Source organism: Chrysemys picta, chromosome 2 (genome assembly GCF_011386835.1).
Source record: "Chrysemys picta bellii isolate R12L10 chromosome 2, ASM1138683v2, whole genome shotgun sequence".
Classification (NCBI taxonomy): domain Eukaryota; kingdom Metazoa; phylum Chordata; order Testudines; family Emydidae; genus Chrysemys; species Chrysemys picta.
This window is the reverse complement of record NC_088792.1, coordinates 67,426,301-67,441,846: the sequence shown is the minus strand read 5'-3', so window position 1 is coordinate 67,441,846 and position 15,546 is coordinate 67,426,301. Positions and strand designations below refer to the sequence as shown.

Sequence of the window (15,546 nt, the reverse complement as noted above, 5' to 3'; positions counted from 1 at the left end):
CATATTGTCACACCACATAGTCTTCACATTGGATTACCTAAGACCAGCTTCCTATTTGAGCTCAGCAAAGTCAGTGCCAAAGTTAGTTGTTTTCCAAATCAAAATGCAGCCCTCCCCCCCCACCAAAAAAAAACAACAACTCCAGTTAGCCAGCACTTTTATAAATCATGAATACCTGTATTTGTCAAAACACTCTGAAGCTCAACTACAGTGTGACTTGTTCTAAATGGCATAATTTTCAAAGCCAAAAATGGGGCAGGAGAGACCTAATTTGCGAATAATCATTTTCTTTTAGCTACAAAAACTGTGGCTATTACTGTGGCGTGACTTCAAGCAGAATACAATATTTTGTTTTCTTTCCATGGTCCCTTCTACCACATCCATTTATCTGCGATAGCAAATCAAGAGAGACACATGCAGCTGGTTTCAGTCAATAGGGGTAATTTCCATTTGGTCTGTGTATTTTACAAGCTCCTTGTTCACGTTTCCCTATGGGAAGGTGGGCCAGCTGCCCTGGATCAGGATCCTGGTAAGAAACCAGCTATCTCCCCCATCCTGTCCCAGTGCAGCGTTTCTTTAACTTCACACTTCACACACACACCCACACACCCCAAGGCAATTTATTTTTCATTAATGAGAAGCTGCTGCCAATTAGAAACATTTGGGGAACTATCAACATTTTCCCTTGTCTTCGGCAAGATCAACTGTTTTGTGTTGTAGAGCGCTGGAAAAATCCCCAGGAATTTAGTAAACTCTTTGCAATGTGTATGTGTTGGGGTGGGAGGGGAGACTTCAGTTTTGTTGTTTGTTTGGGTCTGGTAATTCCAAACTGCTGTTTTATTGTAGTGTAGAATACAATGTGATGGCACCATATTTACATAGGGACTCAAACAAAGATACGATCAAGTACCCAATCGTGCTCCCATTCACATCAGCAGAAGTTATGCCACTGACTTTAAAGGGAGCTCCTGGTGCTCAACAATTCTGAACATTGGACTAAGAAAAAAGACAAGTGAGTACTTGGAACTCTGCCATTTTTTCCTGAGAGTAGGTGGCATCCACATTTCTGAAGATCCTCACACTGTTTCCTTACCTTAGATTCCACCTCTAGATGCCTCACCTCAGAGTAACCAGCCACCTAGCCCAAAAGGACTGCAGGACATTTCTTTAATAGCCCCTCATTGCAGATCATTAGTTAACCAGAGGGACTGCTATTGAGCATCACTGAGCAAACCCTGCCCTGGCAGAAATGGGTAGCAAGAGACTAAGATGAGGAATTGGCAATGAAATTAGGTTTCCTGCATGCCACTGCAATTTGTTTGACATCTTTACTGCTTTTTTGCCATTTTTTCTCCTGTGTCTCAACATCAATAACTTGATGGTCGAAAAAAAAGCCACTTTTTTTCCCAACAGGAATTTCCCCCCAACATCTCTAGTGGAAAACAATTGGTGTTTTTCAGTGTTTTTAGAAGAAACCAAAAGTGAAAAAACAGATTTTTTTTCTGATCACTAAGTTTTTAAAAACTGAAAATAATTTGGCATTAGACATTTTCTGTTAAAAAAACAACCCTGAACCATGGATGGAAAAAAACAATCAGTGAAAATATTTGTTTCCTTCTCAAAGCTATTTTTGTTGAACAGAAATTTAAGTAAATTATTTTGATCATCTCTAAGCTTCAGTCACTGCATGAAATAAAACTGTACTGTCCTATTCATCTTTTGTTTTTTCTCTAGCTCTCATCACAGTAGTACTCCAGGTTAGGACAGCGAGGAAGCAAAGGATATGAATATTGATGTTTTTCTAATTCTAATTCAGTTTGTGCTACTGCACTCATATAAATATATCAAGCGGTCTGTCCCTTTTCCCTGCGTGGTGCACATGCCTAAATCCCATTAACATCAGTGAAGAAACATGACCAACTGTAGTATCAGCTTAATGTCTGCAATGTCCTTTATCAGAGGCTGTAACATGCCCTTGCAAGCAGATGGAGTGTGATCTGAAAGGTATTTCCTAGCTTTAACTACTATGTCCTAGTCTCCAAAGTATGATATTATATTATAAACTCCATAGAAAAAACAGGAAAAATCCATATGTTGGCCTTCCCTATACCTATATCTATAGTAATGTAGCACCAATCTACAAAGTGAAAGCCTGACTCCTTTGAAGTCAATTGCAAAATTCCCATTGACTTTAATGGTGCAAGAATTTTACCGATAATGTTTCTTGATAATGACAACATCTCCATATACCAATAACCACCTAAGCAATCACTGTACGATCATGCACAAGACTACCATAGCTAATAGTATTGCAATGGGGAAGCTGAGAGCAGAATTTGGCTTATGGTACTTTAGAGTGTCACAATGGATTTTCCTCCTTGCCTCATTCAATGATTGTGACGGGAGAACATGAGAATAAATTTCACTCAATTCTTAGCTGTTTATAAATATTTCATACCGTAAATAGTAGAAATCACTTTTTGCAAATCTTCATGCCATTTAAGTTCATAAAAGCAAATTGGAGGGGATTCATCTCTATCCAAACAATGAACACATTTCAGAGACTGATTAAACTTAGATGTCACATTGAGAGCTTGATCCTGCATTCCTGTGCACTTAAAACTCCTACTAACTTCAGGAGAAGTTTGAGGAATACAAGGTATGCAGGATCCAGCCATAAATCACACTGTCCTAAAGTTAAGAGAAAGGGGACACAAGTTGCTAATCTTCTAATTGGGTGACCTTAAGCAAGGTCTCTGTGCCTTTGTTTCTCCATCTATGAAATGGTAATAATGATATTGACCTCCTTTGTAAAGCACTTTGAGATATATAGGTTTCAGAGTAGCAGCCGTGTTAGTCTGTATCCGCAAAAAGAACAGGAGTACTTGTGGCACCTTAGAGACTAACAAATTTATTTGAGCATAAGTTTTCGTGGGCTACAGCCTACTTCATCGGATGCATAGAATGGAACATATAGTGAGGAGATATATATACACATAGAGAGAGCATGAAAAGGTGGGAGTTGTCCCACCAACTCTAAGAGGCTAATTTCATCTTTTCATGCACTCTGTATGTGTATATATATCTCCTCACTATATGTTCCATTCTATGCATCCGATGATGTAGGCTGTAGCCCACAAAAGCTTATGCTCAAATAAATTTGTTAGTCTCTAAAGTGCCACAAGTATTCCTGTTGTTTTTGAGATATATATGGATGCAAGGCAATATGTAAGAGTGAGGTATTATTATTATGACTCTCTCTCAGGCTGTTTGGCACATCTGAATTATACTCTCCCATTCCTCTGAGCTCTTTTACATAGTCTATTAGAGGATTGGGTCAAAAGAAATCTGATGAGGTTCAACAAGGACAAGTTCAGAGTTCTGCACTCAGGACGGAAGAATCTCATGCACTGCTATAGACTAGGGACCGAGTGGCTAAGCAGCAGTTCTGCAGAAAAGAATCTAGGGGTTACAGTGGACGAGAAGCTGGATATGAGTCAACAGTGTGCCTTTGTTGCCAAGAAGGCTAACGGCATTTTGGGATGTATAAGTAGGAGAATTGCCAGCAGATCGAGGGACGTGATCATTCCCCTCTATTCAGCATGGGTGAGGCCTCATCTGGAGTACTGTGTCCATTACAAGAAGGATGTGGAAAAATTGGAAAGAGTCCAGCAGAGGGCAACAAAAATGATTAGGGGGCTGGAGCACATGACTTATGAGGAGTGGTTGGGGAAATGGGGTTATTTAGTCTGCAGAAGAGAAGAATGAGGGGGGATTTGATAGCTGCTTTCAACTACCTGAAAGGGGGTTCCAAGGAGGATGGATCTAGACTGTTCTCAGTGGTACCAGATGACAGAACAAGGAGTAATGGTCTCAAGTTGCAGTGGGGGAGGTTTAGGTTTGATATTAGGAAAAACTTTTTCACTAGGAGGGTGGTGAAGCACTGGAATGGATTACCTAGGAAGGTGGTGGAATCTCCTTTCTTAGAGGTTTTTAAGGTCAGGCTTGACAAAGGGATGATTTAGTTGGGGATTAGTCCTGCTTTGAGCAGGGGGTTGGACTAGATGGCCTCCTGAAGTCCCTTCCAACCCTGATATTCTATGATTCTATAAGATTTTGTAACAGCACTATACATGGACTGCCATCAAGTCTACAGCATATCTCAGCTTCTAATAAAAAGCTAACTCCGTTGTCCTCCCAAACTCAAATTTGCTGAATTGAATTAATCTTTAGGAAGAAATGATCAGTTGAAAACAATGAAACCGGTAATAAAACAAACTGCAGAGTACACAAAAGATGTACCATCCGAAGTAAGCACTTTAATACTTCTGAGATCTGGGCCTGAACCTATGGTGGGCTGTGTAGCTTCATCTCCTACTGCCATCCATATAAATTGATGACATCATCTCACAAGATCAGACCTTCAGACACTGAGCATTATCATTTTGTTATTTCTGGAAGTGTCACACCTGGAAGTTGTACAATGGTAGTGAATGACAATAGTACAATGGCGTTCATCACAAAAGAACCATCCACTGGTGATGGCATTGCTGAAGGGATGTCCATTGTTTTGGGAGTGCCTAAGAGTAGGTTGGACCACAATGGAAGTACCAGCATAAATAACAATAATAACACCTACCTTCTATTTAGTGATTTTCATCTGTAAATCTCAAAGCACTTTACAAAGGAGGTAAGCATCATTATTCCTGTGCATAGAATATTTTTGACTTCCAATTATTTAGAAAAATAAGTTCCCTGTTAATTTATTCTATATCCATTTTGATCAATAAATACCCTATAGCAGGGACAGAAATATGTTGCAGAAATACACTTGAAACATACTCTGTGTTTCTTGATTATTAAATGCAAGAAGTGATATTTGTGAAATGTTAAAGTTGACATTTATTTGGACAGAACTCAGGAAATTCAAAGTTAAGGTTCCCACAATATTTGTAATTCGGTCTATGTGTGTACATTATTATTTCCATTTTTATCCAGTATTTGATTATTCATTATTCTAAGGAAAGGAAGGAGTGAGAGCCACAGAATAAAGACAATGGACTTCAAAAAAGCAGACTTTAATAAACTCAGAGAACTGGTAGATAGGGTTCCAGGGGACAAAAATCTAAGGGAAAAAGGTGTTCAGGAGCGATGGCAGTTTCAAGGCAACAATATTAAAGACACAACAGCAAACTATCTGGATGTGCAGGAAAGATAGGAAGAATAGTAAGAGGTCAATATGGCTCTATCAGGAGCTCTTTAACGAAGTAAAAATCAAAAAGGAATTCTACACAAAGTGGAAACGTGGATGAATTGCTAAGGAGTACAGAATTGCTAAGGAGTACAGAAGACTAGCAGAAGTATGTAGGGACAAAATCAGAAAGGCTAAGGCACAAGATGAGTTAAACTAGGCAATAAGAAGAGGTTGTTTAATACATTGGGGCAAGAGAAAGACAAAGAAAAGTGCAGGTCATCTACAGATGACATCAAGAAAGGTGAAGTATTTATTACCTATTTTGTTTCAGTCTTCCCTAAAAAGGTAATTGTGACCAGATAGTTAACGTGATTAATATTAATCACAAGGGGGAAGGAACACAGGCCAACATAAGGAAAGAACAGGTAAAATAATATTTAGATAAGTTAGATGTATTCAAGTCTTCCGAAGGTTCTTAAGAAACTAGCTGACAGAATCTTGGAACTGTTAGCAATTATCTTTGAGACCTCAAGGAGGACAGGTGAGGTCCCAGAGGACTGGAGAAGGGCAATACAGTACCGCTCTTTAAAACGGGGGAAAAAACAGAACTGGGGAATTATAGACCGGTCAGCCTAACTTCGATACCTGGAAAGATACTGAAAAATTATTAAACAAATAATTTGTAAGCCCCTAGAGGATAATAGGGTTACAAGGAAAAGCCACCATAGATCTGTCAAGAACAAATCATGCCAAAAATCTATCTAATTTCCTTCTTTGATGGGGTTAGTGGCCTAGTGGATAGTAGGGGAAATGATATATCTAGATTTTAATAATTTCTTTGACACCGTCCTCCAAGACATTCTCATAAGCAAACTACAGAAATGTGTGTAGATAAAATTATTATAAGGTTGGTGCAAAACTTTTTGAAAGACCATACTCAAAGAGTAGTTACCAATCGTTAGCTGCCAAACTGGGGGATGTACCTAGTGGGTTTCCACAGGGTCTATCCTGGGTCTGGTACTATTCAATATTTCCATTAATTACTTGGATAATGCAGTGGAGAGTGTGCTTATAAAAATTTGTGGATGATACCAAGCTGGGAAGCGTTGCTAGCACTTTGGCAGACAGGGTTAGAATTCAAAATGACCGTGACAAATTGATCTGAAATCAACAAGATGCAATTCAATAAAGACAAAGTAATGAAGTGCAAAGTATTACATTTAGGAAGGAAAAAAATGCACAATTATAAAATGGGGAATAACTACCTAGGCAGTAGTACTGCTGAAAAGGATCTGGAAGTTATACTGGATCATGAATATGAGTCAACAATGTGATGCAATTACAAAAAAGGCTAATATTATTCTGGTGCGTACTAACAAGAGTAGTGTATGCAAAACACAGAAGGTAATTGTCCCATTCTACTTAGCACTAGTGAGGACTCAGCTGGAGTATTGTGTCCATTTCTGGGTACTACACTTTAAGAAAGATGTGAGAAAATTGGAAAGAGTACAGGGGGGAGGAACAAAAGTGATAACAGTTTTACAAAACCCAATCTATCAGGAAAAATTAAAAAAAACTGGGCCTGTTTAGTCTTAAGAAAAGAAGACTAAGCGGGACCCGATAATAGTCTTCAAATATGTTAAGAGCTCTTATAAAATGGACAGCGAGCAATAGTTCTCCATGTCCAGTGAAGGTCGTTCAAGAAATAATTTGCCTTATATGCAGTCTGGGAGACACAGGTTTGGTATTAGGAACAACTTTCTAACTTTGAGGATAGTTAAGCACTGAAATAGACTTCCCAGGGAGTTGTGGAATCCCTGTCATTGGGGGTTAAGAATAGGTTAGATAAAACACCTGTCAGGGATGGTCTACAAACTCTACATATACTTTGTCCTGCCTCAGTGCAGGACTCGAAGACCTCATGAGGTTCCACCCAGCCTTACATTTTGATGATTATAATATGGTATCTGTAACCCAAGGTCCTCTTGATGCCAACTGGCAGCAGGAATAAGGGGTAAAGGGATCTCCAGGGTCTGCCATTTATATTCTAGTTCATGAAAAGGAGTGCTGTGAGGTCTCTAACAAAAGTCTGTGTCACACTGGTCATAATTGTAAAACACGTCAGGCTGTTTTTTAAATAGTTATGTATATACACTGAAAATTATGTTCTTAAGGTCTGTATCTAAGGGCTGGTCACCAGCAAAGTTGAAACACAACTTATCTGTCTGTTTATATGTAAACTAAGTATTCTATGGTTCACAGTGGGCCTCTACTCACCAGTCTGAACTGAATGTTAATGACAGGCTGCGAAATCTTCAAAGAAGAAGGTGGGCTGGACATGTCGTGAGAATGTCAGATGAACATATTCCTAATCAGCTCTTCTACGGAGAAGTCACTCAGGGAAAGCGCTCCCATGGAGGACAAAAGAAGCGGTTCAAGGACACGCTGAAGACCTCTTTGAAGTCCTTCGAGATCAACACTGCCACATGGGAAACCTTTGCACTGAACCGTCCAGTATGGCGCAGCCTCATTCACACAGGCAGTAATAGCTCTGAGGCGAGGCGTATTGCTGAGGCTGAAAAAAAGCGTGAACTGCGCAAGTCCAGAGCTGCTCGTACATCATCAACAGTGCCATTACATGTCTGCCCGACGTGTGACAGGACGTTCCATGCCCGAATCGGACACACAGAGCCCGGTCATCGAAATAATGAGTTGTTGAGGTCTTCATTGATAACGATGGACGAACATCAGTAATCATCTGTTTCCAGTATCCTTACTGACTGTCACTTGAATCTCTGTCCTTTGATAATGAATTTATTTTTGTTTCCACTAACATCTAAGTGCTGTGTTCTGAGGTATAACTAATAAGCCTTTGTGAACAGCTAGCCAAGTAATTTTGTGAGTGTTCAGAGAATAAGGAGATAGACAACAAAGAGAATGCTCCATGGACTCAGGGGTGGTGTGTGCCTATGGCTAACCTGTACAGAGATAAGCGAGGCCTGGAAGTCAGTGCTTGTGTTACAAAGGCGATGGTTTCAGGGAACTGACAGCAGGCACATGCTAAGGGAAGATGGTGGTGAGATGCCTCATAACCTAGGTAACCCTGGGAAGCATATTTAGTTACAGGATCACACAAGAATGAGCAATGGGACATACTATTGGCAAATAATACCACATAATATAATAGAGACTAACTTCTTTTTTCCTACACCGCTCTTCCAGTGAGATTGTATATATAGGATAAACTACACTATGGTAGTTTAATGTTTAACTGCATTGTTTTCTATGATATATTCACATATGTAGCATTTTGTAGTGCTTCCTAGGTGTTGTTTGATCATGTAATGAATATTGGAATACATGTGTACAAGTAGAGACTGATTTCATCGGGAGTTTTGTCTGAATAAAGAATAAGGGCTGCAGGATTTGCCTCATTCAGACCAGATCTGAATCAAAACCTCACATCAGACAACTCTTTAACTTTTGGGAGAGGATGTTTCAAAGTCTGAACCCAAAAGTAGATCTGAATGTCAAGGTAAGGATTTCTTTCTCTAAAAAACAGCATTGACACCCCAAATCTAAGCACCCCTGAACTAGGCATAGGGAGTAAAAATTTGGATTCTGATCCAAGTTTTGTAGCTTTGATCTCTATCTAATATTTCCTAGGGCTCTATGGGTTGAACTCTATATAGCTATGGCTGTAGCAGTGGTGGGTCAGAGATTGCAGAAATCCACCTCACGTAGGGAAGAGAGGTTGTAACAGTGTCAAGCAGCCACAAGCCCCACGGTTCTGGGGGACCAGCAGCACTGTCCCCAAATAGGCAGAGCATCAGGGGTGTATACTGCTTCAGTGTCGCCACAGCAGTCTCCATGGCTGAGCTTTAACTGAGCTCCTGCCAGAGATTAAACCTGCGTCTATGAGCATAACTCCAGGGAAATGGGGACAGAGGAAACTCCCTGTCCTCTCCGAGGGGGTGAATCCCAAAAAAGTAAATGGTGAATGTTTTCCTTTTGTCAGATAAGGAAAGGGATGTGTCCTACTGGGCTGATTTTCAGAAGTGCTGAGCATCCACTATTCTAATTGAAGTCAGGGGGAGATCTGGGTGTTGAGCATTGTGAAAAATCAACCCCTACAGGTTCACATAACGCACACAAGAGAACTGTATTCAGGTTTTTGTCCCATGCCCATCATCATGATATCTGAGCAACTTCGTCAGGGTATCCTTGCACTCGAAAACAGAAGTTGAGAATATTATACTCCCTTGCTGAGCACTAACCCACTGAAAGCGTGACTCTGCAGCTACTAGTAGAAGATGATAGCTACTTATTTCCATCTGCATAATACCTAGTAACACGACTCATATTTAGTCATCCTCATTCAGGAGATTGAACACGCACTATATGAGACTTGAGTTTTGCTTTTGCTGGTGTAATTTTGGAAACTCTTTACTGGAGTAAACACATTTTAAAGGAGCACTAGGAGAGTCAAAATCTGATGCACGTACGTTTTAAAACTACATTTTATTGTTTTAATCCCAGATGTGGCAGTACTCCAGGGCGTGTGCACACACACACGAACACACAAATCCACTGCTGTATACACAGGATACAATCAGATTCTTAGATTTTGTTTCAAGATTATACCAATAAGTGTCTGAAATGGAAAACCAAGGCCATAACTACTTACAGCCATTAAAGATCCCATGGCACTGTTTCAAAGAGTATTGATGTTTGTTTGCCTAGTGTCCTGACTAATTCAACAAGGGTAAAGATTTCACCTACCTAATATTCCCATGTAGTTTCAGGTGAAGTCATTTTTCATTTCTAAAACGAAGTGGTCCCTAAATATACAGTGTAGTCTGCAAAGTATTTAGAGATGTTTCTGGAGAAGCAACACTATGGTAAATAAAAAGTGATACTATTCTTACGATTATTTCATGTTTTTAGGCTGAATTCCAGTATGAATAAAGTACGATAACTACAATTAAATGGATGGCTTTCAATTACCTGCCTCCGATAGTCCTATGACTGATGATTTCCTATGTACATTCTTATATGTATAAGAATATCCTATGTATATTCTTATTCTCTCTCTCTAAATATCCAAACACATGGGATGTAGGTATAGATGATACAGTCTAACAACCTTAATTTAACCAAGTTTATTTTTGGAAATTTGCCTGTTTCTTAAATAAATATGTCAGTGTGGATAGTTATTAATATGAATAGCTATCTGGATTGATATGTATTGTCCCCTCAATGGCTCCATGCAAAGACCAAAGTCTCTTGTGCCTTCCCTTTTAACAGCTTCTCTTCCCACCTCCATTGTGTCCCTTTGTACATCTCCCCCCTATGCCACACCAGATCACTCCCATGTCTCTCACCACCCCACTCCACAACACTCTCCCTCACAAATCCCTGCTCCCTTCAAGCTGCAGGACTTTGGTACAGACACACAGTGCTCCTCATCCACCCCAAGCCCTATGCACAGCCACATACTTCCTCCTTCAACCCAGTCCTCATCCATAAAGAAGCTTTTTTTCCCTTAGATATCTGTCCCCCACCCCCTACTACTGTATCTGCAGTAACTCATCACTTCTCTTTAATCCTGTGACAGTTCTCAAGATACCCAGGACTGAGAGTCACCCCTGCCTTCAGCATGAGGAATTGTTGCTTGTGCTTAGCAGGGTGTCATCTCCCCGACACCACCACCCTGTCAGCCACCAAGCACTCTCCTCTGGGGCTTTACTTTGCCTTGCAGGTTAACAATAGGTGTACCCCCATCTCCAGGTCCCTTTGAGGGGTTCCCCTGGAGTGTTCAGCCCCTTCTCCACTGAACACTCACAGAAATACCACTATTCAAGTAAGTAAAAAGCTTGTTATAAAGAGGTGGATGATAAATTGTTCTCCTTAACCACTGAGAACAGGACAAGCAGTAATGGGCTGAAATTGCAGCAAGGGAAATGTAGATTAGTCATTAGGAAAAACTCCCTAACTGTAAGGGTAGTTAAGCACTGGAACAAATTACTTAGGGAGGTTCTGGAATCTCCATCATTTGACATTTTAAAGAACAGGTTAAACAAACATCTGCCAGGGATGGTCTAGATAATACTTAGTCCTGCCGCAGTGCAGGGGACTGAACTAAATGACCTGCTTAAGTCCTACAATTCTATAATTCTGCTCTTCGCAAAGGAACAGTGTACACACTAGCCTGTATGATTCAACTCAGGATCATAAATGATCTGGAGAAAGGTGTATTAAAGTGAGGTTCATAAATGCTCTGGAGAAAGGGGTAAAAAGTGAGGTGGCAAAGTTTGCAGATGATACTAAACTGCTCAAGGTAGTTAAGACCAAAGCAGACTGTGAAGAACTTAAAAAAGATCTCACAAAACGAAGTGACTGGGCAACAAAATGGCAAATGAAATTTAATGTGGATAAATGTAAAGTAATGCACATTGGAAAAAATAACCCCAACTATACATACAATACGATGGGGCTAATTTAGCTACAACGAATCAGGAAAAAGATCTTGGAGTCATCGTGGATAGTTCTCTGAAGATGTCCTCGCAGTGTGCAGAGGCGGTCAAAAAAGCAAACAGGACGTTAGGAATCATTAAAAAGGGGGTAGAGAATAAAACAGAGAATATATTATTGCCCTTATATAAATCGATGGTACGCCCACATCTTGAATACTGCATACAGATGTGGTCTCCTCATCTCAAAAAAGATATACTGGCACTAGAAAAGGTTCAGAGAAGGGCAACTAAAATGATTAGGGGTTTGGAGAGGGTCCCATATGAGGAGAGATTAAAGAGGCTAGGACTTTTCAGCTTGGAAAAGAGGAGACTAAGGGGGGATATGATAGAGGTATATAAAATTATGAGTGATGTGGAGAAAGTAGATAAGGAAAAGTTATTTACTTATTCCCATAATACAAGAACTAGGGGTCACCAAATGGAATTAATAGGCAGCAGGTTTAAAACAAATAAATGGAAGTTCTTCTTCACACAGTGCACAGTCAACTTGTGGAACTTCTTACCTGAGGAGGTTGTAAAGGCTAGGACTATAACAGCATTTAAAAGAGAACTGGATAAATTCATGGAGGTTAAGTCCATTAATGGCTATTAGCCACGATGGGTAAGGAATGGTGTCCCTAGACTCTGTTTGTCAGAGGGTGGAGATGGATGGCAGGAGAGAGAGCATTTGATCATTACCTGTTAGGTTCACTCCCTCTGGGGCACCTGGCATTGGCCACTGTCGGTAGACAGGATACTGGGCTAGATGGACCTTTGGTCTGACCCAGTACGGCTGTTCTTATGTTCTTATAGTCTTACGATCAGCGCCTTGCTTAGTATCACAGCACTTAGATATATTTATAGTGAAAACAAGAATAAGTTTATCAAAGATTCAAGTGATAGGAAATAAGAATACTGAAAACAAATATGTTATATGTAAAACAAAATCATAACACATTTTCTAGAGACTAAACTTGACTAACAAATTAAGCTCCTCTCTAAAGAAGTTTATCTCACCTGAAGTTCTCTACAGAGTTTTCAACCAAGGTTGGCTGAGATTCCATTTTTATGAATGTAAACACATTGCCCATTTAATTCCTAGGTGCAGGATAAGAGGGTCTCTTCTTTGCTTTCTATTTATACCCCTAAAATTTATTGTCTGTATTCAGAGACAGAATAACCATCTGTGGCCTACTTTTCCTGTGCGCTGCTTCCTTGTTGACTGCATGTCTCTTCGTTTACTTTATATGTAAATGGGTATCTATTGTGTTAGCTTACAATACTTAATTTACATCCCATCAGAGAGAGAAGAGAATAAACATCTTGTCTGACCGAAAATCTGTTTTTTCACCTCTGCTGGTGACTCATACTTTGATACAGACTCTAAGAATATGTTTCTAGTATACATACATAACTCCTTACATAGTGTCTGTACATATTTTCACAATGATATTAATGACCAGTGTGACCTCAGCTTTCACTTAAGATCTCACATGACATTCTTTGGTGAACTAAAATGTACATAACAGAATCAAGATATTCCTGTAACCCTCTTGCCAGTTGGCATTCAGGGGTTCTTGGGTCACAAATCCACTTTAAGAAATGTAAAGTATGAAACATGAGAGATAAACGCAAACAGTTTATAATATTTTAACAGAAAAATCTTTCCACACAATAACCACATAGTCAAAAGCAGAAATGTTCTTTTTTTCCATTAGGAAAAAAATGAGTGATATACACTGTATATTTGTACCTCAGTTATATTCTCTTTCAAAACAGTACAGCAGGGTTAAGCTAAGAATAAACTTTCCAAGCAAGTAACCTTTTTAAATAGAAATTCAAATTTGCATGGCCTGATTTGTCAGTATAAATCCAGATCTATCTACAATGGAGGAAAAATGTATCTGCTGACGCATTCTAAACTGAGTCATACTAACACTGTTTAAATGCATCGTAGTCCTGTTGATGGTACAGCATATTTGTCTGCAGTTTTAAATGGCTGTGCCCCACTGTACACTGTGGCTAGATAAACCATGTTTAAATCACACTTGCCCAATCTAAACGTGTTTTTGCTTAATTCCTGCTCCCCTTCTTTTTCCTCATTCTAGGGAGGGAAGGGTGCTGTCCATTCGGTGAGTTCCTAAGTCATATTGCTAGCGCTCAGGAAAGCCAGGTGTAAACATGGTTTTGTACTGTAAGAAGCAGTTTGGCTTCCCTATAGCACATAATGGAGGCTACAGCACAGGTGCAGGATGTCTGGGGCTTGGCCACAGACCCAAGTGCTCTGGTTGACACATTGCCAGGGTCTCTCCTCTTACAAGGAATGTACTCTACCTTGCTCTTGTGTGAGCTCTCTTCGCACAGTTTTCCCAAGTGTACCATGCAACAGAGGGGAGAAATAGCCCTAAGCCCTTAAGACCAAATTCTTAAGCAGGCATTGTGTGGGCAGGAGGGCATAAAGAGCCTTCCCCTGTGCAATCAGCATTAAGGGCCAAGCAGAACTGCAGTTCCCTGCACTCTGGGGAGCACAGAGACTGCTCTCTCCCTGAGGGGAATGCAGTGCCCCAATGGAAATGGGAAGGAAGTGGAGTCATGGCTCCTTCCCCCCCACCAGGCACTGGCCAGCAGCACCTGCCAAACTCATGCAGGACAGTATAATACCCCCCCTGGACTGTAATGGCACATGCAGATTGCCTCCTGGAGCTCACTGTCTCTTACTATAGGCTATGCTAGGTGGCACAATGTAGCCCTTAGAAAGGTACTTTGGGGACCCAATTTCCCCACCACCTTCCTTGAATCTCATGTTCTTTGAAAGGGGGTGGAAGGAAACATTTATAAAGACCTGTTTTGATGCTTAATGCATCTCCCTGTCTACTCTCTCAGCCTCTCTATTAGCCAGCAGTGTTAGTCTTTCTGATACCAGCACTGTGTGATTCATCTGACACATGCACCAGAAAAAGTCACATTCTGACGAAGATAGTGATGCTGTGATCTCACACTTCAGCACTCTCAGTAACTGCACCTAACAGCGGCTCCAGTTTCCTGTTGCTTCAGAAAGATAAGGTTTGGAGAGGTTTTAAAAACATTTTTTATTCCAGGCTTGCTTTTCTCATTGTGAAGCTAATGGCTGGCGGCACATAGCAAGGCAAAAGGGATGTAGTGAGCTGGAATAGGCCAAAAAGAACACAGCAGCTGTAACCAATATTGAGAATCAAACTTTAATAACAGTGATATGTTAAATATATAAAATAAACTTAAGCCAAATTCCAATTGTATATTTTCATCCTACCTACCTAGTATGCCCCCTATAGGTTGAAACAGAGAAGTCATTCTTTGCTTCTACTACTACATGCGGTGCCAGTACTGTAACTGTGGCACTTGTAAAATAGCTAGCTTGTTCCACCTCAGAGGTGGCTGTGTTTCAGAGGTGGGCGATGTTACCTCCTACCGGATTTATGGAACTCACTTAATCTCCCTGCTTCTCTGTTTCCCCACCTGTAAAATGGGGATCACAATGCTTATCTAATTTTTGCAAAGTGCTTTGAACTGTGTGGAAGAAAAGCAGAACAGAAGTGCTAATGTGTAATTAAAGAAGTCTTTTCTCAACAGAGTTTACAACCTAAGGGATAAATGGTGCCATTTGGGCACCATGGTACAATGGGGGGGGGGGGAAAGAGGAGGTGTGTGAAAGGCACAATCCTCCCCTCAGTTATGTGATGTGCAGGCGGAGTGGACAGTGGACAAGGATGATGCAACTGTTCTTTAGGTTGCGGCTAGATGGGAACTTATCTGGATCCGAATGTATCTGAATCCAAACTTCTCCACAGTTTCGGAGTA

The 15,546-nt window shown here is 40.4% G+C and overlaps 1 protein-coding gene across 16 annotated transcripts in view; it reads right to left on the bottom strand.

The window, feature by feature from the left end:
• The window catches only part of CREB5 (cAMP responsive element binding protein 5), a 349,218-nt gene that overhangs the window by 21,042 nt on the left and 312,630 nt on the right, over positions 1–15,546 (bottom strand). The gene's annotated exons all lie outside the window — the stretch shown is intronic.